This window comes from Lactuca sativa, chromosome 3, assembly GCF_002870075.4.
Source record: "Lactuca sativa cultivar Salinas chromosome 3, Lsat_Salinas_v11, whole genome shotgun sequence".
NCBI lineage: Eukaryota > Viridiplantae > Streptophyta > Magnoliopsida > Asterales > Asteraceae > Lactuca > Lactuca sativa.
The window spans coordinates 313,582,942-313,607,321 of record NC_056625.2 but is presented as its reverse complement, the minus strand read 5'-3'; positions in this window follow the sequence as shown (position 1 = coordinate 313,607,321).

Below are 24,380 nucleotides of genomic sequence, written 5' to 3'. Positions count from 1 at the left end.
TCTTCTGGAATGACAAATCCTGGCTTGAGAATCATACATTCCTTCTCAGTGAAATGTGTAGAATAGCCTTTGTCGCATATCTTAGACACACTAACAAACTAAGCTTCAATTCCGGAGCAAAGTTAACATTTTTGTAACTCAAAACCCCATTTGTGACAGTTCCTCTTTGAGTGATTTTTCCACCTTCTCCACCCGCAAAGGAGATGTATCCCCCATTAAAGGATTGAATGGTGTGCAGTTGGGCGATATCTCCTGTCATATGTCAGGAGCAGTTGTTGTCGACGAACCGAGGTCTGACGACATTCCCCCACAACTATCCCTGCAAGATGTGCGGGTTTAATTAGATTTAGGAACGCATGTCATTATTTTCCTGGGTGGTCCCGATGCCTTTTCAGATTTATTATCATTTATGGATTTTTCAGAGGACATAGATGATAAAATGGAAGCTAATTTGGGCAACCATTGATAATTAGGTTTTATAACAGTCTCGGGTGGTTTTGAAATCGAATATTTATCAGTTTTCTTGAAGCATTTCGGTTTTCTACTTGAATTAGTTGAAGACCCACTGCTGCTTCTTGACAAAACCGACCTTGGCTTGGCCATGCTCGGTTTCGGCAAAATGCTTGGGACTTTGTTATGAAATACCTTTTTATGTTTCTGATAAACAACCCTTTTTCTACTCCGATCAATTTTCCAATCATCATTCCAAGAACAATTTCTAGAGGACTTTCTAGTTAAAGACCTTCCTCTGAATTCGTTCTCTCCTCTTGGAAATTCGAAATGTACAAACATACGATTTTGACAATTTCTAGCTATATGACCACCAACACGACAGTTGAAACAAATATGTTTGTTATTGTTATAACTTGTGCTACATTGATCACATTTGTTTTCCATACTAACACCCTTGCTTCTCTCACAAGAACAGGAACAAGAATTAGGTTGTGAGACAAGTGAGGGTACATTAGCTGGAGAAGCTTGTGAAACTAGTGGTTTTTCAAGATTATCATCACAAATATAAGAATTGTCAACCGAATGATTCAAACTAGCATCAGACACTTTAAAACCATTCAAAACAGTATCAGAAGAAACAGAAACACCACAAAAAACATTGTCACTTGAAACATCAGAAAAAATTATTGTCTTTATTTAAAACTAAAACTTCAGGTTCAGACTCAGTTTTATTTTCAGAAACAAATCCTTCAACTTCGTGCTTTGATTGATTCAAGGATTGATCTGCAGGAGAAGTAGAAATGTTAGTACTTTCAACATTAATAAATCCTCACGAAAGAAAACCAGATGGCTTGCCATAAACCATGAATGGTTCATTAGCAATCTCTTCTTTGGACAGGGGTTGAAACTGATATGTATGATTGAAAGGAGGAGGCACTTATACCCTAGACCCTTTGACTGATTTCTTTTAAATTGCATGCAGTGGTCTATCATATTTGCAACTACCTCACTCGATACATCAAATTTTCTAAGGTCAAAATCAGCAGTTTCAAATTTGTCGTTTAACAATTCAGTTTCAGTCACTAGTTCAATGTTTTGTTTCATTATATAGTCATAATTTTCTCATTTATTACTATAGTCTTCCTGAAGTCTCCTAAAGTCCTTTATTTTAGATTCTAATTGGGCTTTAAGAGGTTTTTGACCTTTTCTGAGTTGGTAACCTTCATATCTAAGGTCTTCTACTTCCCTTTTTAGTGAGTCGTTAAGTTCACAGAGAATTTTAAGGTTCTCTACTTTGCTACCTACTGTCCCAATTTTTTCATGCATAATTTTAACATAATCAATACAAGCTTGAGAGAATGAGGGTAGACTTACCTCGTTTTTATTAGGTTCATGAGAAGAAGATACCATCAACGCAAACTGTAGCTTCATCATTTGATCTTCAGCTGCAACAATCTCTGCCGGAGCATCATCGCTAGCTATGCTAGGTGGGAACTTTCAGGTCCAGATAAGTTCAGGGCCTGCATCTGATCCTCCCAGTCAAAAGATTGTGCAACCATAGCCTTCTCGTTGTTGACCTGAGCACCGCTTCGATTGTTCCCAACTGCAACTATTGTCCTGTCATTATTTAATCTTCTGTCTGGGTGTGGACAATCACGAGCAAAATGCCCTGGATCGTGGCTGTTGAAACACCACAGCTTTCCCTTGCTGAACCCAACCTTCTTGTCAACACTCATCCCCCAGTTGTCCTTTTCGGTCTTCTTGGCAAACTGGTTCGCCCTAAAAACTACCATGGCAATTTGCCATTTAATATCCATCTCTTCGACGTCTTCAGGGTGAATCTGATCAAGATCGGCAAATGATAGTTGGGGTGGAAGATCTCCAGCTACGAGTGCATTGTAGCAATTGAAAAGCCTTGTAGCAAGAGCGAGATTTTCATCACCCTCCTTTCCTTTTGAAGAAGAAGCCACATTGGAGGAGGAAGCAACTTAAGCAGCCACGAACGATTGGTTATGTGAGAAAGGCATGGCTGATGAAGAGGAAGTTGATGGAGTGGGGAAGGACTAAACATGAGCTTGCTGAGTAGCAAATGATTGACCTGCAGAAGAAAAAGTGAGAGATGAAAGAGCATTGTTAGAAGAGATTCCAAGGTTCGCAGCTGAGTATGAGTTCATATGGTTGATCTCTCGCTGCTTGTCATCAATATCATAGGCCTTGATGACAGCCATCACTTCAGAAAGAGAGAGACGGATATGATCCTTAGTCTTCTTGATGACATCTACATTCATGTCCCAAAACTTTGGGAGAGCATTTAGTAGCTTCTTGTTTATCTCAGACTTTCTGTATTTCAGTGTTAAGAGATTTGAACCGCTGCAGCTGTACTTCAAGAGTTTCTCGAGAATGTAGTTGAACATATTGAAACGTTGTCAGAGCATATCTTGGCGACTCTCCCTCATATCTTCGTTCCCTTCATAAACCTCAATTTGGGCTTCCCACAAAGCCTTAGCAGAAGTGTATTCCCTGAAACCTTCAGCAATGTCTGGAGATAGTGCCATGGTCAAGGTGGCCAAAGTGATGGGTTTGAGCCATAAGAACATTCCTATGTGCGCATACAAACCCTAATGCTTGGATCTAGGTTTCTCTAATTGAACATGCAATGTATCCAAGACTTTGATTGATAGATCTAGTGTAAACATTCAATCATAACATATGAAAAACAGATCTAAAGGATTACCTTGAATTGTTTGCTTGAATCTTCTTGTCCTTGGAGCTTAGAGTCACAAATGTCACTCCTCTAATGGATTACAAACACCAACTAGAAAGAGGATGATAAGAGAGAGAGAGAGAGAGAGAGAGAGAGAGACGAGGGTGAGAAATCAGCCAGGGTTTCTTCAAATGCAAGAGTGCCAATTTCCTCAACCCTATGGGTGTATTTATGCTAGTGAGCTTCCTAAGGTTTCACCCTTAAAACCCTAATTGGATAAATTAGTCCCTAAGAAATCCAATCTACTTAATGATAAGCCTTGGACGATTTCTAGGATCTTCTAAACCCTAAAACCGTCCACCCCTTATCCATAAGGAATCACAGCCCAAAATACAACTATCATACAATTGACAGTTTATGCCCCTTTATTCAATTAATCTCTTTAAGTCACCAAATTAATCCATAATTAATTTATCACTTATATTAATCAAATAACAATATTATTATTCCTTATATTATTCTCATAATATATTAATAATATTTCTTCTCTTATTATAAATCATCATGTCAAGTTGCTATGGTGAAGGCAACCCAAAAGGACCATGCACAACCGGGTCAAATACTTGCCAAATATAGTTGCAGCCTTAGACACTATTCCAACAGTCTCCCACTTGGATAAGTCTAGTAACTATATATACAAGCACAATCCGATTTGCAATCGTAGCTCTCAAAGATGCTGTCAAACTCTGATCTTATCAGTCCTGTCCTTTAGATAAGGGATCGTATATTCCTCTGTTCAGACATCACGCAGACATAATCATTGTCCAACGTTTAGTTTCTCGATCTCAGATTTATTCGGCATAGAACTTAATCGAACACATCAATTCAGTTCTGACCAGGCCCGGCACATAAGTCAAATCAAATCATCGAGCGGCCGAGATATTGCTTTTACCCTCTTAGGATAAAAGTAACAGATAAACTTTGACTTATATGCATTTACTTATTCACTAACCAATTATACACAACAATGTGTTTTATAACATCAATTTACTGATGCGATTTCGCATCATCAATGTACAACCAATTAACAAATAACAAACCATATATCTAGGTTTTAAGACCATATGATATTATCACCTTACGATCACTTATAATATATATATATATATATATATATATATATATATATATATATATATACATTAAAGTGATTCCGGCAAGTGCGAGTTTGTTCCAATGCACACAACTAGATCGTAAGCACTCATGAATGTTGTAGCAACCCTTTGCTATGTATAATACCATTTAGACAATCTACATACCAATTCATGACAATCCTCATTCATACCTACTTCCAACATATGAACAATTGTGGACTGTTTGAATAATTCGATTATTCTAAATAAACTCAATCATTCAGGAAGTCAAAACATGCAAATTGAAACAATAGTTAAACAATTAACATATGACAATAACTTTACTTATAAATAATACTCCTTTATTTAATCATCAAATGTCAATTACATTTATCTATTACAAGTTTCTAAAACTATCTAATCTAAACTAATATCATCCTTCAGCCCAATACTCCTAGCATGCTGCAAATGCTTAACCCTAGTCAATCCCTTCGTAAGCGGATCTGCTAGGTTATCTTCTGATGATATCCTCTTGACCACGAGGTGTCCTTCTTCTAATCGATGTCTAATAAAGTGGTATTTTCTGTCGATAAACGGAACTGCTCCTTCATTATCACAGAAAATTTCCATAGGCTCCTTTATGGCAGGCACAACTCCAAGATCACCAATGAACTTCTTCAACCATATTGCCTCCTTCGACGCTTCGCTCGCTGCAATGTACTCTGATTCGCATGTTGAATCAGCTACAGTTTCCTGCTTGGAACTTTTCCAAGTTACTGCTCCTCCATTAAGGCTAAAGACCCAACCCGACTGCGAACGGTAGTTGTCCCTGTCGGTCTCAAAGCTGGCGTCACTATACCCTCGCACCTTTAAGTCATCACTCCCTCCGAGGACTAAAAACCATTACTTGGTCCTCCGAAGGTACTTAAGGATATTCTTGACCGCAATCCAATGGGCTCTGCTAGGGTTCCCTTGATATCTACTGACCATGCTCAAAGAAAAGGCTACATCAGGGCGAGTACTAGTCATAGCAAACATGATTGAGCCAACTGCGGAAGCGTATGGTACTCGGCTCATTTCTGCTATCTCAGCTTCGGTACACGGACTTTGAGTCTTACTCAACTTGGCATTACTTTGTATCGGTAATTCTCTTTTCTTCGAATTTTCCATACTAAAACGTTTTAGTACTTTTTCTAAGTAAGTGTTCTGACTAAGTCCTATTGGTCTCTTACTTCGCTCTCTCACTATCCTTATTCTCAAAATATAGGAAGCCTCTCTGAGGTCCTTCATGGCGAATCACTTCCCGAGCCAGGACTTAACTTCCTGCAGTGTCGAGACGTCGGTTCCTATGAGTAGTATGTCATCGACATACAAAACCAGGAAGCTAACTATACTCCCACTGGCTTTGACATATACACATGATCCGTCTTCGCTTCGTACAAATCCAAACTCTTTGACTTTCTCATCGTAGCAAAGATTCCATCTGAGAGACGCTTGCTTAAGCCCATAAATGGACTTCTCAAGCTTGCACACTCTATTGGGATGCTTCATATCGACAAAACCCTCTGGCTGAGCCATGTAAACATCCTCAGCCAACTTTCCATTAAGGAAAGCGGTCTTGACATCCATTTGCCATATCTCATAATCATGAAATGCAGCAATGGCTAGCATCACCCTAATAGACTTTATTTTTGCAACTGGTGAGAAGGTCTCATCATAGTCAACTCCAGGAGTTTGAGTAAAGCCCTTCGCAACCAATCGCGCCTTATATGTGTGTACATTTCCATCCACGTCGGTCTTCTGCTTGAAGATTCATTTGCACCCAACGGTCTTACGTCCGGGCACATTATCAACCAAATTCCAAACTTGGTTGTCATACATGGATTGAATCTCACTGTCCATTGCCTCTTTCCATTTTGCATACTTCGGGCCTGCCATGGCTTCCTTATAGCTATTAGGTTCATCTAGATTTATTAGTGTACCATCACTAATATAAGTTTCCCCTTCGGTAGTAATATGAAAACCATAAAACTTGGGTTGAACTCTAGCTCTTTCGGAACGTCTGAGAGGTAAGGACTCGTCAATTGGTTCAACCGGAGTTTCCTCCTCGTGTTGAGCGCCAGCGGTGGAGGTTCCTTCATCACTCGATTCTTGAATCTCTTCAAGCTCGATCTGCCTCCCACTGTCTCCTTGGCTTATGAGTTCTCGCTCTCGGAAAACCCCTCTCCTCGTAATGAAGACAATGTTGTCATTCGGTCTATAGAAGAGATATCCAAAGGATTTCTGCGGGTAGCCGATGAAAATACATCGCTCACTACGAGGTTCAAGCTTGTCGTGAGTATCTCGTCTTACGAAATCCTCGCAACCCCAAACCTTGATATGTGCCAACGAGGGAGCTTTCCCTGTCCACATTTCGTGAGGTGTTTTGGCAACCTTCTTAGTAGGGACTCAGTTAAGGATATAGGCGGCAGTATCTAAGGCATACCCCCAGAATGAGATAGGTAGTGAAGCACGACTCATCATAGAACGAACCATGTCCAACAAGGTTCGATTACACATTTTTGTCATACCATACAACTGCGGTGTCCTAGGTGGCGTGAACTGCGAAACTATTCCGCATTCTTTGAGATAGTCGTGGAATTCAAGACTTAGGTACTCTCCTCCTCAATCGGAATGAAGCATCTTGATTTTCCTGCCCAATTGATTCTCCACTTCATGTTTGAATTCCTTGAACTTTTCAAACGTTTCAGACTTGTGCTTTATTAAGTAAATATACCCATATCCACTATAATCATCGGTGAAAGTCACATAGAAGCGGTTTTCATCCATTGTGGCGGATCTAAAGGGTCCACATACATCTGTATGTATCAGATCCAACAAACCCTCACCCCTTTCACACATACCAGTGAAGGGTGACTTGGTCATCTTTCCAAGCAAACAAGACTCACATGTGTCATCTTCCCTAAGGTCGAATGACTCCAACACTCCATCCTTTTGGAGTTGGGCTATGCGCTTCTTGTTGACATGTCTAAGACGACAATGCCACAAACATGCTTTATCCATACTATTGGAAGAATCCATGCATAAAACATCATTTCCTAGGTTATCTACAATCATAACAGTTTCATAAATTCCATTACACGGTATTGCTTCAAAATATAAGACACCATTTAGATAAGCATAAATTGAACCATTCTCATTATTAAAAGAACATCTAAATCCTTGTCTAAACAAACCATGAAATGAAATGATGTTTCTTTCCATATATGGCGAGTAGCAACAATTATTCAAATCTAAACTTAATCCATTCCTAAGCTCTAAATAATACACTCCAATCTTGGTCACAGGCGTCGATCTTCTGTTTCCCATGATTAGATTTATTCTTCCACGCTCCACATCCCTATTTCTTCATAGTCCCTGCAATTTAGAACAAATGTGGTAACCACACCCGGTATCGAGGACCCAAGAAATAGCATGAACTGAATCACTAGATTTAATTGTGTAAATACCTGCAAAAGACGGCTTGATCTTTCCTTCCCTGATGGCTTGCAGGTATTCTGGGTAGCTTCTCTTCCAATGCCTTATTTTGTGGCAATGGTGGCACTCTGCCTCCTTCGGGTCAGGGTTGGGTTTAGCGGGATCAACCTTGGTCCCACTAGAAGAAGAACCATCTCGGGACATTCCATTGCGGTGGCTCTTAGACGGAGCCTTCCTCTTCTTGCCCCTTCCTTGCCCAATAGCCAAAACAGGAGCAGCGGGTGGATTGGGAGTTGGTGCAACAGACTTGTCCTTGAGGTGTGTGAGTGGAGCTGTATCGATGCATAATACCCTTTTCTGCACAGAAGTGATCGAGTACAGAATTCTTAAACTCTGTTCCGTTGTCAGTACGAAGCGCTTTCACCTTGTTGTTAGTTTGGTTCTCAATTAACACAATGAATTTCTTAATCAAATCAGCAACTCCAGCTTTATTGGATAGAAAGAAAACCCATGTAAAACGTGAGAAATCATCAATCACAAAAATAGGAATTTTTGTTAATGCTGAGAACGTTTACTGGTCCGAACAAATCCATATGTAGCAATTGAAGCACCTGACTAATTGAGTTGACCTGTTTTGGCAGGTGTGGTTTTCTATGATGCTTACCTTGGGCACATGACACACACTTCTCAAACATGATAAAGTCCTTGACAGGCAAACCACGGACCATCTCATTCTTTGCAAGACGATTCAAGTTCTTGGCTTTGGCATGACCAAGTCTTCTGCGCCACAGCATTGCAGTTTGTTCGGAAATCTTTGAGAAGAGGCACGTAACTTGTTCTGGAAGATTGCTATTCATATCAATGATGTAGGCATTCCCATCCCTTTTAGATTTTACAAGAATCCACTCTTCTGGAATGACAAATCCTGGCTTGAGAATCATACATTCCTTCTCAGTGAAATGTGTAGAATAGCCTTTGTCGCATATCTAAAACACACTCAACAAACTAAGCTTCAATTCCGGATGAAAGTTGACATTTTCGAAACTCAAAACCCCATTTGTGACAGTTCTGTTGGATTAATGTCTAAGTCCATAACTATATTTGGTATGTACTTGACCCGACCCGGCATGGTCCATTTGGGTTGCACTTCACCGACACAATTTATATGGATAATCTTTTGAGAATAGTATGTTTATGATTAATATTAATATGTTATAAGTTCTAATATATTAATATGGAATCATATTATTTAATTAGTATTGATCAAGAATTAATTTATAATTAATTAAGTGATCAAAAGGAACTAATTAAATATGGACTCTTATATATATGGAATGGGCCAAGTTCATTTAGGTTGGGCTAAGCTTTCATGGATAGTCCATGGAGTGTTTAACCCATGGATCCTAGGAAATGAAAGGTCATGGGTATTAGGGTTTAACCCTAATCCTCCATACTATATAAAGATGTCTTTGGTTGGTGAAATTGGCACTAGTGTGGATACACTAAAGAAGGGCTAGCCAATTTCACTAGAGAGAACCAAGTAATCATATTCTCTAAAGTATTCCAAGGTGTCTTGGTGATTTGTGATTCCACTTGAGGCTTCCACACTATTGGGGCTAAGCTCTTAAAGCTTGAAGACATCAAGCTACATCAAGAGGTATGTATTCTATCTTGTTACATTCATAGTTTTTTGTATGCTAGATTAGGATAATACCTTGGATGTTCTTGTTTGCATGTATAATAGAGAAAACATAGATCCAAGGTATTTAGGGTTGCATGTACACTTAGGAAGTGTTAGAATGCACATAACCCAACAGTGGTATCAGAGCCACGGGTTGTTTTCTGTTATATTGATGCAAATATTTTATTTTCAAAGTTGAAAAAAAAACATGAAGTTTGTCAAATTTTAAGATAATTACTTGTTCTTGTGAAAATCTAATTATTTGTAAAATTTGAATAATTTGCTTTATGAGTTGAATTAGGTCAAATTTAATAAAAGATAAAATAATATGATTATTTTATTAGTTTTAAAAGTTTGATCTAAAGAGTTTTATTTTTTGAAACCTCCATAAGTTATGGATATGAAAAGGTTTTAAAAAAAAAAATTGATTCAAAGTTTTTTTGGAGTTACAAAATTTGGTGTTAATGTTCTAAAGGATTCCATAACTTAAGAATAAGTTATGGATCACCAAAAGTTTTTTGTGTTACCTTGTTTTATGAGTAAATTTAGATTAATGAATAAAATTATGTGATAGTTGGTTTTAATCCAAATTAATCTAAGAATTGATTCTAAAATGTGTTTTTGTAACTTGTCCTCAAGTTATATGAAAAGTCACATTTAAGAATCATAAAACTCATAAAAATTGGCAAAGGTTACAAAAATGAAGAGTCTAGTTCTAATTAAATGGTTTTATGACTCCATAACTTGTCCTCAAGTTATGGAGGAACAAGAGTCTCTTCATTTAATAAAATAAAATAAAATAAAAAAAAGGTGTAACCTTAATTAATTCCATAAGTTATAAAATAAAGAAAAGTTAATTCTTTTATTAGTTTAAAGTCTTCCATAACTTGTCCTCAAGTTATGGAACTTGAAGAGTTTTTGGATTAAAACTACTTTAAACACATAAGTTATGGAATTAATTAGTTTTGAATAGTTTCAAAACTTGCCCTCAAGTTTTGGAATTTGTAAAGTTTTCACTTATGAATACTTTAATTCCAAGTTAGCCCTTAGAATTTTAAAAGTTAAAATTCAACCCTTACACTTTATAATATTATAAGTTAATAATATATATATGTATAAGAGTAAAGTCAGTCTTACCGCTAGTACGCCTCATTCACGAAGCCGGTCTATAAGGTGGGTATAAGGTTGTTGCCTATAAAATGGCAACTTAATGGGTGTCCACTCTTACCCACCGCTTGCTTGACTGGTGGAGGGTCGTTAGTCGAACGGGTTTGACAGGACTAGAATTCTCCCTTCATTAAAAGTATTAATGATAATACTAAGTAACTAAACTCTTAATAATACCCAATCTTAGTTACTTAGGAAAAATGTGAATAAGGTGCTAACCCATGAAATTACACTTTACACTTTGTCTAAGTCGTTAGTGGAGCGTGTGTGGTTAACCGGCACACTAACTTGGACTTAACAAGGTAGGTAAAGGGTGACTTAATATTTATCATAGTATCGATGGAGCGTGTGTGGTTAACCGGCACATCGATTGAGGGGTAATTTATTAAGGGTACCAAGTGATTTGCATGGTTACTTCACACCTTGTTTTGTGATCCTCGGCATCCCAGTCACAAAACCTGAAGGGCACACTCGAGATTGAAACATGCCTTTGAAAAGTTCAATGAATCTCAAAGATCTAGGAGTTTCAAAACCAATTAAAACCTAATAATTCATTTCGTTTATCTTGGTGGAAATTGGTGAATCGTCATTCACCTACCTTCAAATATTTTATAGCTTGGATTACGGCACCCCTCTTCTAAGTTATAAAATAGTTTGTTGGGTCCTAGCCTTAATATTTCATATTGGGTGTCATATTAAGGACTTTAAATCAACTATCTTGAATATCTCCCAAAAGATGTCTGTAATAGACACCTATGATCTTCCCAAATCTAGTGAAACATTCCTAAATGAAGATGATGTCCTTTGGAAATCATACTTCTTTCACCTCTTCCAATTATTCTCCCCAACCCACAAGTTCTTGAAAAGTTTAAGGTCACTAAAGCCCTATTGGCAAGGCAAGGTCTAGGTGTGAACACATCTTGGAGATGTAGTCACATATTGACAAGCCGGGAGAGTTGGGTGTCAAAGTCTTGAGAAAGTTGGTGGTTCAATCACTTTCTGAGTCACATAGTGAGTTCCTTTGGGACACCTATGAAACAGACTATGACAAGACCCTTAATGATCTTATCTATTTGTTAAGATCAACTTCCTTAAAACTTGATGGACATTGAAAATAGTGACACCGGATATCCAGAAAAGCATTCTCTTCCCAATGGAAAGGGATCGGCCATAGTCAACTCGGTTGACCAAATGGTAAAGAGAAAAACTACGTCTGTGATAGTCCTGTGCACCTTTATCAAAGGGTCCATATGTTTATATTGCCAAAGAAAGGGGCATTGGTTGCGAAGCTGCCAAATTTACCTAAGGAGGTTAAAGTCAATAAGTTTGACTCTACTTCAGGTAAAGTCCACTATCTAACTCTGCTAAGTTTCTATTCTGAGATTCCTGATACATGATGTGACTGGGTCACATGGTGATGTTTTAAGAATCAAAGAAAAGTGAAGAAACTTAAAGAAAGAATATGCTGAATCTGATGGCGTAGATGGATTTCTATCGCATAGTTTGAAGATCGGATTCTTGAGCAACTTCTTAGGAGTTATGAGATATTGCTTAGGAATAGATAACAACAAGTTTTCATATGGATTGTAAGGATAAGTTTTTCCGCAAAGTTTTAAAATAAAAGAATTTTTTTTTGATTTTATTTATTTTAAAATATCCTTACAATGGCTTTTGAGGAAAAATTGTTGCTTATATGATTCCATTAAGAGCAAGAGTGGAAATATGAAGTTGATTCTTTCATTTGTGGTAATGTCTATATTTACCAAATAAGGAAAGATTCTCATCACCCAAGTTTCATTTGCACCGGGACTTGGAATCATGCAAGTTATATAGCATGATGAATGAGAACTTTCAAGTTTTGGAAAAATTAAGACTAATTACTGGTTCACATGGATGTGTGAGTCAAGTGAAGGACTAAAGGATCGAGTACACAGTCTTGTGCACTGATTAAGTCCACCACAAAAGATCGATAAGATTATTCGTCATAGTTTACTAAAGCTCAGTAAATATGATTATACTTACATGCTTAAGTGTAACTCTAAGACATTGGAAAAGGTTCCAATGTAAGGCAGAGCGAATAAGAAGAATCAAATTAGGCAGAAGGATAAAAGTTTCTCAAATCTGAAAAGATGGGAGAGTACTTTAGTATCAGTTTTTGTGATCATCTTAATGATTAAGAAACCATATCAAAATTAGTTCTCTAAGGAAATCTTAGTGCATTCTTATGACTAAGAAGAGGAACTTGAATTGTTGAAATGGTTAAATCAAGAAGATGAGTCATACTTCGTTCCAATACAAGTCTTAGAGTCATACTCCAAGATTGTCATTTGAGTGACATGTCTTAAAGAAGGTTTAAAACACTTGTCAAATGTAAGAGTAAAAGTTTTCTACTCTTGTACATTTGAAATTGGTAAGTTGTGATGTTTTGGATAAAACAAAGACCAACTTAGGCCAATTGGGTAAAGTGTTTTTCTTGATTAGAATCCGCACTATCTCTTGGATGTTTGACAAGGGAGTCTTATATGTCAAGAGGACAGTGGGACTCTTAAAGGTCTTGAAAGTCTCAAGAAATAATCAAGAATAAAACCTGAAATTCTTCACTAGCACACGACTTGAGGTTTATAACCTATCGTGTTGACATATCTGTGCCCATTCCAGTTAAAGTTGGCTTTGCATATGAGTTCTTAGAGTTCTCAGTTTGTTGCATAACAACTTGGAAGAAATGGCAGGCCCTTGAGCTGCCAGGTGGCAAGAAGTTAAGATTGAGTTCAATCCATATGGTTTTGGATTTGTCAGTATCTTTGTCTTCTGATTATGGTTTGACAAATTCATATGGGTAGAAACTCATACACCATATAAATCTAAGTGTCATAAGGTTTCTCTCCGATTCATGAAAATGATGGTGAGGAAACGCTTTCACTAAGTAGATTTTACGAAGATATCAATTGTGTTATTTGCATTTTCAAAAGTCGTTAGTGGAGCGCGTGTGGTTAACCGGCACACTAACATGGACTTGTGAGAAATGGCAAATGCCTAAGCAATTGAGACTATGATTACGGTATCCCTTTTCATGGTTCTTGAAATTGCTTAGACACACAGGTGAGCTATCTACGGAAAGGGTGTATGAATCTAAATTTCAGACTGTCCAGCTGATTTCTGAGTACATGTCAAAGCTAGTGGGAGCATAAGTGTTATGCTAATAATCATCATGTTAGTGGGAGCATGATAATTATGATAAGTATTGCAAGTTAGCAATGTTAATTATAGAAAACAAAAGTTTCAATTGGGAAAAAGTTGTTTTGCTATAATTAAGGGAGAGGAAATTATGCTTCATCTCAAATCTATAAGCTTAGATCGTGAGGTTTTAATCATTTAGTCAAGGATATATATGAATTTCATGTTGGAATGGCTCAACATAAGGAAATTCTGTATATGGGTCCATTATTTGCGTTCTAAAATTCGATGATGATTACGGCATCCCTTTTCATAATCTGAATTATGAGAACTTGGCAAATTGAAATGGAAATATTATAGCAAAAGACTGGTTTAGTCTTTATGTAAGACATCATGAATCGTGTCCCATACGCTTCGGATATAGGATCGATTACATGTGCTATATTCATCCGTTCTAAAATTTTCCAAATGCCTGGGGCATTAAGAAGGGAAAAGGTTTAGAACTGGATATGACTAAAAGGATTAAACAATTGTCGAGGACAATCTAAGGTTTACCAAAGATTGGTTACTCAAGGACAATTGGAAGTATAGTGATAATTCTGGAAGGACCATATTGACATAATCTGTAAGGAGGCAACTCTTTTTCAGAAGTGATAGTCAAAATGGAATCTGGAAATGTTTCAAAGTTAGAATTTTCAATCTGTGTAAGATTAAGGAAACTTAATGCAAGAAGAATATTTCCAAGGAGTTGATCTCCTTTGGAATACTCTGTAATGATTGTTGCCAAGTCTTTATGACTTTGTGCATAATCATTACGAGATGATCAATGCATATAAGTTTAGAATCTAACAGATTTCAGTAAATGGCATGAATTTGGAATTCTTGCATTTGCGGTAAGGATTTGGGAGTGTGAAAAGAGAATCATTGAAGTTATGTTCAATTGATCTAGTTCACAAAGTAAGGATCATAGACAAACATAGTATGCATACTTGGTGTGTGGCATGACTAGTGTTTAAGAAAACATAGTGTACATGCTTGGAGCATGGGACAACTATTGTTTTAAATTCAAGAATAAAGTTGATAGCTGAAATAGTATACAATGAATAATGTGTAATCATATGGTGATAAATAAAAGGTGTTTTATTTATGTTCAAAGGGTTGATACCATATTGGATTCATTTATTATTGTGTTTTATTTTGCATGTTTTGACTTCCCGAATAAACTGGGTTATTCTTCCTGAATTACTAAGTTATTCAAACATCCACAGTCGGTCATATGTTGGAAGTAGATATGAATTAAGACTGTCATGGGTTGGCTTGTAGAGGTCTAAGGTGTTGGACAAAGGGCTACAACACTCATGAGTGCTCATAAGTTCTGAGTATTGGATTCAACCCGCGCTCATTGGAATCACTTCATGGATTTTATCACGAGTGATCATGAGACGATAATATCTTATATTCTTCAAACCTAGAGATATGAGTTGTTACTATGAGTTGGTTGTACATTGATTGCACGAAAACGCATTTGGTAACTCGGTGCTATAAAACGTGCCTTTGTGTATGATTCAACAAGTAGTAGAACAAGCCATATGAGTCGAAGTTTATCCATTCCTTTTACCTTCGGGATAAAAGCGATATCTGTGGGCCCCTCGATGATTTGATGATGACAAATGGAAGTGCTCGGCCGGGCCAGGACTGATTTGATTCGTTCAATTAGTCAGTCGTCATAAATCGCAAATCGGGAAACAACAAATGGACAGAGAGAATGATTATAATCCATGTCTCAGTCCATATGATATCTAGAATGGAGGAATATATGATCCCTTATCTAATGGACAAGTCACTGAAAAAGGTCAGAGTTCATCTACAAGGTCAGAGTACAACAGAAGCTTTTGAGAGCTACGATTGCCAGTTAGGTTTGAAGTCATACGCAATAATAGTTTTAGACTTATCCAAGTGGGAGACTGTTGGATTAATGTCTAAGTCCATAACTATATTTGGTATGTACTTGACCCGACCCGGCATGGTCCATTTGGGTTGCACTTCACCGACACAATTTATATGGATAATCTTTTGAGAATAGTATGTTTATGATTAATATTAATATGTTATAAGTTCTAATATATTAATATGGAATCATATTATTTAATTAGTATTGATCAAGAATTAATTTATAATTAATTAAGTGATCAAAAGGAACTAATTAAATATGGACTCTTATATATATGGAATGGGCCAAGTTCATTTAGGTTGGGCTAAGCTTTCATGGATAGTCCATGGAGTGTTTAACCCATGGATCCTAGGAAATGAAAGGTCATGGGTATTAGGGTTTAACCCTAATCCTCCATACTATATAAAGATGTCTTTGGTTGGTGAAATTGGCACTAGTGTGGATACACTAATGAAGGGCTAGCCAATTTCACTAGAGAGAACCAAGTAATCATATTCTCTAAAGTATTCCAAGGTGTCTTGGTGATTTGTGATTCCACTTGAGGCTTCCACACTATTGGGGCTAAGCTCTTAAAGCTTGAAGACATCAAGCTACATCAAGAGGTATGTATTCTATCTTGTTACATTCATAGTTTTTTGTATGCTAGATTAGGATAATACCTTGGATGTTCTTGTTTGCATGTATAATAGAGAAAACATAGATCCAAGGTATTTAGGGTTGCATGTACACTTAGGAAGTGTTAGAATGCTCAAAACCCAACAAGTTCCTCTTTGAGTGATTTTACCACCTTCTCCACCCACAAAGGAGATGTATCCCCCATTAAATGATTGAATGTCGTGTAGTTCGGCGATATCTCCCATCATATGCCGGGAGCAGCTGCTGTCGACGAACCAGGGTCTGACGACATTCCCCCGCAACTTTCCCTGCAAGATATGCGGGTTTAATTAGATTTAGGAACCCAGGTCATTATTTTCCTGGGTGGTCCCGATGCCTTCTCAGATTTATTATCATTTATGGATTTTTCAGAGGACACAGATGATAAAATGGAAGCTAATTTGGGCAACCATTGATAATTAGGTTTATAACAGTCTCAGGTGGTTTTGAAATCGAATATTTATCAGTTTTCTTGAAGCATTTAGGTTTTCTACTTGAATTAGTTGAAGACCCACTGTTGCTTCTTGACAAAACCGACCTTGGCTTGGCCATGCTCGGTTTTGGCAAACTGCTTAGGACTTTGTTATGAAAAACCTTTTTATGTTTTTGAAAAACAGCCCATTTTCTACTCCGATCAATTTTCCAATCATCATTCCGAGAATAATTTCTAGAGGACTTTCTAGTTAAAGACCTTCCTCTGAATTCGTTCTCTCCTCTTGGAAATTCGAAATGTACAAACATACGATTTTGACAATTTCTAGCTATATGACCACCAACACGACAGTTGAAACAAATATGTTTGTTATTGTTATAACTTGTGCTACATTGATCACATTTGTTTTCCATACTAACACCCTTGCTTCTCTCACAAGAACAGGAACAAGAATTAGGTTGTGAGACAAGTGAGGGTACATTAGCTGGAGAAGCTTGTGAAACTAGTGGTTTTTCAAGATTATCATCACAAATATAAGAATTGTCAACCGAATGATTCAAACTAGCATTAGACACTTTAAAACCATTCAAAACAGTATCAGAAGAAACATAAACACCACAAAAAACATTGTCACTTGAAACATCAGAAAAAATTATTGTCTTTATTTAAAACTAAAACTTCAGGTTCAGACTCAGTTTTATTTTCAGAAACAAATCCTTCAACTTCGTGCTTTGATTGATTCAAGGATTGATCTGCAGGAGAAGTAGAAATGTTAGTACTTTCAACATTAATAAATCCTCACGAAAGAAAACCAGATGGCTTGCCATAAACCATGAATGGTTCATTAGCAATCTCTTCTTTGGACAGGGGTTGAAACTGATATGTATGATTGAAAGGAGGAGGCACTTATACCCTAGACCCTTTGACTGATTTCTTTTAAATTGCATGCAGTGGTCTATCATATTTGTAACTACCTCACTCGATACATCAAATTTTCTAAGGTCAAAATCAGCAGTTTCAAATTTGCCCTTTAACGATTCAATTTCAGTCACTAGTTCAATGTTTTGTTTCATTATATAGTCATAATTTTCTCATTTATTACTATAGTCTTCCTAAAGTCTCCTAAAGTCCTTTATTTTAGATTCTAATTGGGCTTTAAGAAGTTTGTGACCTTTTCTGAGTTGGTAACCTTCATATCTAAGGTCTTCTACTTCCCTTTTTAGTGAGTCGTTAAGTTCACAGAGAATTTTAAGGTTCTCTACTTCGCTACCTACTGTCTCAATTTTCTCATGCATAATTTTAACATAATCAATACAAGCTTGAGAGCATGAGGGTAGACTTACCTCGTTTTTATTAGGTTCATGAGAAGAAGGTACCATCAACGCAAACTGCAGCTCCATCATTTGATCTTCAGCTGCAACAATCTCTGCCGGAGCATCATCACTAACCTGTGCCAGGTGGGAATTTTCAGGTCCATATAAGTTCAGGGCTTGCATTTGATCCTCCCAGTCAAACGATTGTTCAACCATAGCCTTCTCGTTGTCTACCTGAGCACCGCTTCGATTGTTCCCAACTGCAACTATTGTCCTGTCATTATTTAATCTTCTGTCTGGGTGTGGACAATCATGAGCAAAATGCCCTGGATCGTGGCTGTTGAAACACCACAGCTTTCCCTTGCTGAACCCAACCTTCTTGTCAACACTCATCCACCAGTTGTCCTTTTCGGTCTTCTTGGCAAACTGGTTCGCCCTAAAAACTACCATGGCAATTTGCCATTTAATATCCATCTCTTCGACGTCTTCAGGGTGAATCTGATCAAGATCGGCAAATGATAGTTGGGGTGGAAGATCTCCAACTACGAGTGCATTGTAGCAATTGACAAGCCTTGTAGCAAGAGCGAGATTTTCATCACCCTCCTTTCCTTTTGAAGAAGAAGCCACATTGGAGGAGGAAGCAACTTAAGCAGCCACGAACGATTGGTTATGTGAGAAAGGCATGGCTGATGAAGAGGAAGTTGATGGAGTGGGGAAGGACTAAACATGAGCTTGCTGAGTAGCAAATGATTGACCTGTAGAAGAAAAAGTGAGAGATGAAAGAGCATTGTTAGAAGAGATTCCAAGGTTCGCAGCTGAGTATGAGTTCATATGGTTGATCTCTCGCTGCTTGTCATCAATATCACAGGCCTTGATGACAACCATCACTTCAGAAAGAGAGAGTCGGCTAAGATCCTTAGTCTTTTTGATGACATCTACAATCATGTCCCAAGACTTTGGGAGAGCATTCAGTAGCTTCTTGTTTATCTCAGACTTTGTGTATTTCAGTGTTAAGAGATGCGAACATCTGTAGCTGTACTTCAAGAGTTTCTCCAAGAACGTAGTTGAACATATTGAAACGTTGTCCAGCATATCTTGGCGACTCTCCCTCATATCTTCGTTCCCTTCATAAACCTCAATTAGGGCTTCCCACAAAGCCTTAGCAGAAGTGTACTCCCTGAAACCTTGAGCAATGTCTGGAGATAGTGCCATGGTAAAGGTGGCCAAAGCCTTTTCTTGCTCTTCAACCTTCTCGAAGTCTTCATCAGTGTAGTTTTCCGTCTTCTTGTCAACCACTTGCCCTGCAACAGTATTGGTTATTCTAACAGGATCTTTTATTATGCTTCTCCAGATTTTGAAGTCCTTCATTTTTATGTACTACTCAATTCTATACTTCCATTCTGGGAAACCTTTAGCGGATAAGAGTCTATGAATTCGGGTGGTTGTGCCCATAACTGAATCCAACTCGTGGTGGTGTGTTTGACTTTGAGAATCCATTATTATTATTTAATTAATATGAAACACAAATTAAATTATTTATGATTAAATTAAGTTTCTGGTCAAACACAGTCAAAACAATATTTGCGGCCGTAAACAGAGTTCACGGTCAGATGAGTGTTTGCGGCCGTAAACTCCGACTTTACAGTCGTAAGGTGTTTACGGTTTAAAGTTCACGGTCCAAGAACAATCAGTTTCCGGTTTATGAATACTCTTTATTCACGGCCCAAGAACATAATTTACAGTACAAGAACTTCGAAGAATTTGCGGCCGTAAGCTCTTAAACTTGAGATAATTTGCAGATTTTTGACGAAACTGAGAACCCTTTTGCAGTAATCACCAACTTTTAGTCGCAAGCAGAGGACAACTCGGTCCAAAATCGATTGTAGAGTGCTTTTGACGCTGGTTCTGCTCTGATATCAATTGTAAGGTCCTGAAAGGATCTTACCAGTGATCAAACATTAAATACAATCACTTAATCAAATAAGAACGAGTAGAATAGAGAATCAAACAAGCTTGCACACGCTTTTCTATTAGAATCACGTCTGGTACAACTTGCAGTTTACAAGAGCTGAGAATATCGAGGCATCAACAACCACAAAAGACCTAGCATACCTCTATATATATACTATCATGGGCCGGCCTTGGGTTTATGGTCGTAAACAGGCTTACGGCCATAAACTCATTACAGTGACCGTAAACTCCAAGCAAAATACTATAAGCTATCAAATGACCAAAAGAACCTATTAAATGGAAAGCCTAGACCAAACCACTAATTGGACCCTTCAGGATCTATGATTTATGCCTTCAGATCTACAACTTCTGACGAGATTGACATACTAGATTTGATATCGATGTCAACTTCAACCACAACTACTGCCTTGCCGCTCCGATGTAGCACCGCCAACACAGCTCCATCTTTTTCTATCTGATCTTTAGTGAAACAACACCATATTTGCATCAGGTATTTTGAGTTTTTATTTGATTGTTTTTCTTCTTATGTTAAACTATGAATTTGATTTTTTAATTCCTTTTCTGTTGTTTACTATTTTTAATATTTGTTTTAACAACTATTAAGTTGTGAATTCATAGTTATGAAGCTGTAAATCCATTGTTATTATGTTATGAATCTAAGCTTGTTTTCTTATTCGTTATAATATTTGCATAAAATATTAAGTTGTGAATCCACTATTAGTTGTGAATGCATGCTTTTTGTATAAATATGAAATTAGAATGGGTTTTTATTATATTCTTTTATTAAATAATGTAAATTTAGGTTTTTTAAGGATTGTGATGAGTATCGAACTTATATCTAATACAACCTCCAAGATTCCAAACATCACCAGATGTAAGTTTTAACATGTGAATGTATTTATTAAACTTGTTGAATATAAAACTTGAATGATCGAATAGATTAAAATAGGTAAAAGAAGTAAGAACATAGAATGAAGATCAAATGTGTCGAATGATTAACAATTGCAGTCTTAGAAGAGCTCGATGAAAAATTTCTACTGTAAAGGTTGTGTAGGGCTTACATGATTGACAAAAAAACGATTACAAGATACGGTTAACGCATGCACATTAAATAGTATGGCACAATAGTGGTTGCGGTAAAAAAATATAGTCATATATGAATATTACATTCATTCGTCGCGCCGGTACGCGAGAAGCTTTTGCGGCAAAAAGAAATATATATATATATATATATATATATATATATATATATATATATATATATATATATATATATATATGGGGATAGAAAATATACATTACATCCCCACCTAAACTTAGATATTAAACCTCTAAAATATGTCGTTTTAACATGCTAAATATACCCGGTTTGGTTTCACTTGGTAATATATCATTCTCCATAACATTTCTTTCTTTCATTATCGTTTCATCATCTCCGTTTTCTTTCCTCAATTATCGTTTATTACTTCATCCAAGTGAACATTACTAAACCCTAAACCTAAACCTAAACCCAAAATTTAAACCCTAAACACTAAAGCTAAACCCTAAACCCTAAACCCTAACCCTAAACCCTATACCCTAAACCCTAAACATAAACCTAAACCCTAAACCCTAAACTCTAAACCCTAAACCATATTGTGTCGATCTTGAATTTACATCTTGAAGTATTAATTGTGAATCCATTAACCGTAATCTTTATACAGTAAAACAATGTATTTTCAAGAGGTTTAGTACCTAAGCTTAGGTGGGGCTATAATGTATATTCCCTTTTCCCTATATATATATATATATATATATATATATATATATATATATATATATATATATATATATATATATATATATATATATATATATATATATATATATATATATATATATATTCAATGTGTTACGTTTGCTTCTTTAAAAACGAGAGAGAATTTTGTTAATAATTCATGTCCGTTATAATGAAAGTAATGCGTTACATGGTTTAGACAAATTATTTAGAAACATAGCGACTTTACAACACGAAATAGAAGACATATAAAAGAAAGCGAAAGAGAAAAAATGTACTTTTGTTATGTCAAAAGGTAATATAAGGCGGCCAAATTCTTTCATACATGCCTCATAAGTAATCATAATTCATGATATTCAATGGATTCATTTAAAATATTCATTTATAGTAAAAAAAGTTCCCCACCCCCATATATATATATATATATATATATATATATATATATATATATATATATATATATATATATATATATATATATATATATATATATATATATATATATATATATATATATATATATATATATATATATATATATATATATATATATATATATATATATATATATATATATATGCTGGCAGGGTACCCGCTCTATGCCGCGGCACAAGATAGTTCCTTTCAGTAGATAGTTTTCATGTGGCGATTAGTTTGTATATTAGGTAGTTCGTTTCAACCTTTTAGGGATTACTTTGTGTCAGATAATTCCTTTCTACAAATACTTTCTATCTAGATACGTAGATGCACGGTCGGAATAGGTTACTATACGGTGTCATCACTTGCTTTGGTTTTTATTCGATGCGGCGGTTAATAACTTAAAAGTAACTTAAAATCTAGATCTTTTGTCGTGTACATTACGAATTGATTTCTAATATAATATGTGGTAATGCGTGGAAGTGATGATCAATTTAATTTGGTGAATAATTTATCTCAGCAATTTAAAGATAAATCTTATAAAATTTCATTAAGTAATAATCCTGCACAATTAAATATTACAATTTCATGACGTTTTTAATAAAAATATATTTACAAGCTATTAAATATAGCACAAATATTGAAGACCGTGTAGTATGCAAGTACTCAATTTATTTATCTAACATGCACGGATATGATTGTCATTTGAATTTGTTTTAATTAATCACTCCATTTTTTATATTTAAATTATAATTCCTTTTAAATTTCTAAAGTTATATCTAAACCCTAGGCATCTATATTTAAAAGAAACAATCATCGATATAGTAGGATATTCTATAAAGTCATTTTCAATTTTCAATGTCCAAACTTTTATTTATTTTAACTTTTTTTCAATTTTGTAAAAATAAAAGAAAAATGGTGACATAAAGTCATTTTCAATGTCCAAGCTTTTATTTATTTCAAATTTTTTATCCATTTTGTAAAAAAAATGGTGTTTCTATCGGCAACAAAGCTAACAACACCCCAAAATACTCTTTCTGATCGCAACAAATATCATTTTTTTTAATTCACGATTATATCCATTTAATGTTCAGAACAAAGCTTTGGGACTTATGAATCCAATGGCAAACAATTTTGGTAGATGTGAATATTTTTTTATAATAAATTTGCTACTGTCTTCAAATCATTTATCAAACAATTACTTATTATAAATTTCCAAACACGTCATATGTTAAACTTGTGATTTTAATTGGTTTTATAAAAAAATATATGTTAATCGTTATCTCATAATGATTTACTTTTTAATAGAACTTACGTCAAGTTAATAACTTTTGGAATACAATATTCTTAAAAGTTTCTACAATCTTATTTTTTAGTATTGAAACAGATGAGCACTAATAAATATTGAAATCAAAATCGTATTCCTCCATATTCCACATGTTTCTCTATGGTTATAAAGCACTCAAAATGTGGATATGCATATCGACGAACTACCCTGCAGCCTTTAAACATAGAGCATAAAAATTGAAAGTCTATACACTTATATGATATCATATGTGGAACAATAAAAAAGGGGGCTAAATGGAAAAATATATTGCCATTTCTTGCATTTAGCCAATTAAAAAATACCTGATGAAATGGAAATCTATACACAAAAGTGATTCTGTTAATTGGTTACGTATCAAGAACAACACAGTTCCCAAAAGGTTACTTGTAGGTTGCTTTTAAGGTGAAGGTTGTTTTTGAGATTGAGGCCTGCATCAAACAAAGAGAGAGAGTAGGACCATGTATCTCTGCAGCCCTAAATAAAAGTACATGAGTTTCAAACATTTACTTAGGAAATAAAATAAATGGAAGTAATATACTATTTGAAAATGATAGTATAAACAAAGCTATACATTAAAGTATCCAATTTCTTCTAGTTGCTTTCCTTCGGTATCATATCATCATCTGCCAAGATCCAAATCAAATCAAAATCCACTTTTTCCAGTTAAGATAGTAAGGATGTGGATTCATAACTAAGATAAGAAAACTGCAATCAATACTTTCACAGTCAAATATGCTCACATACAAAT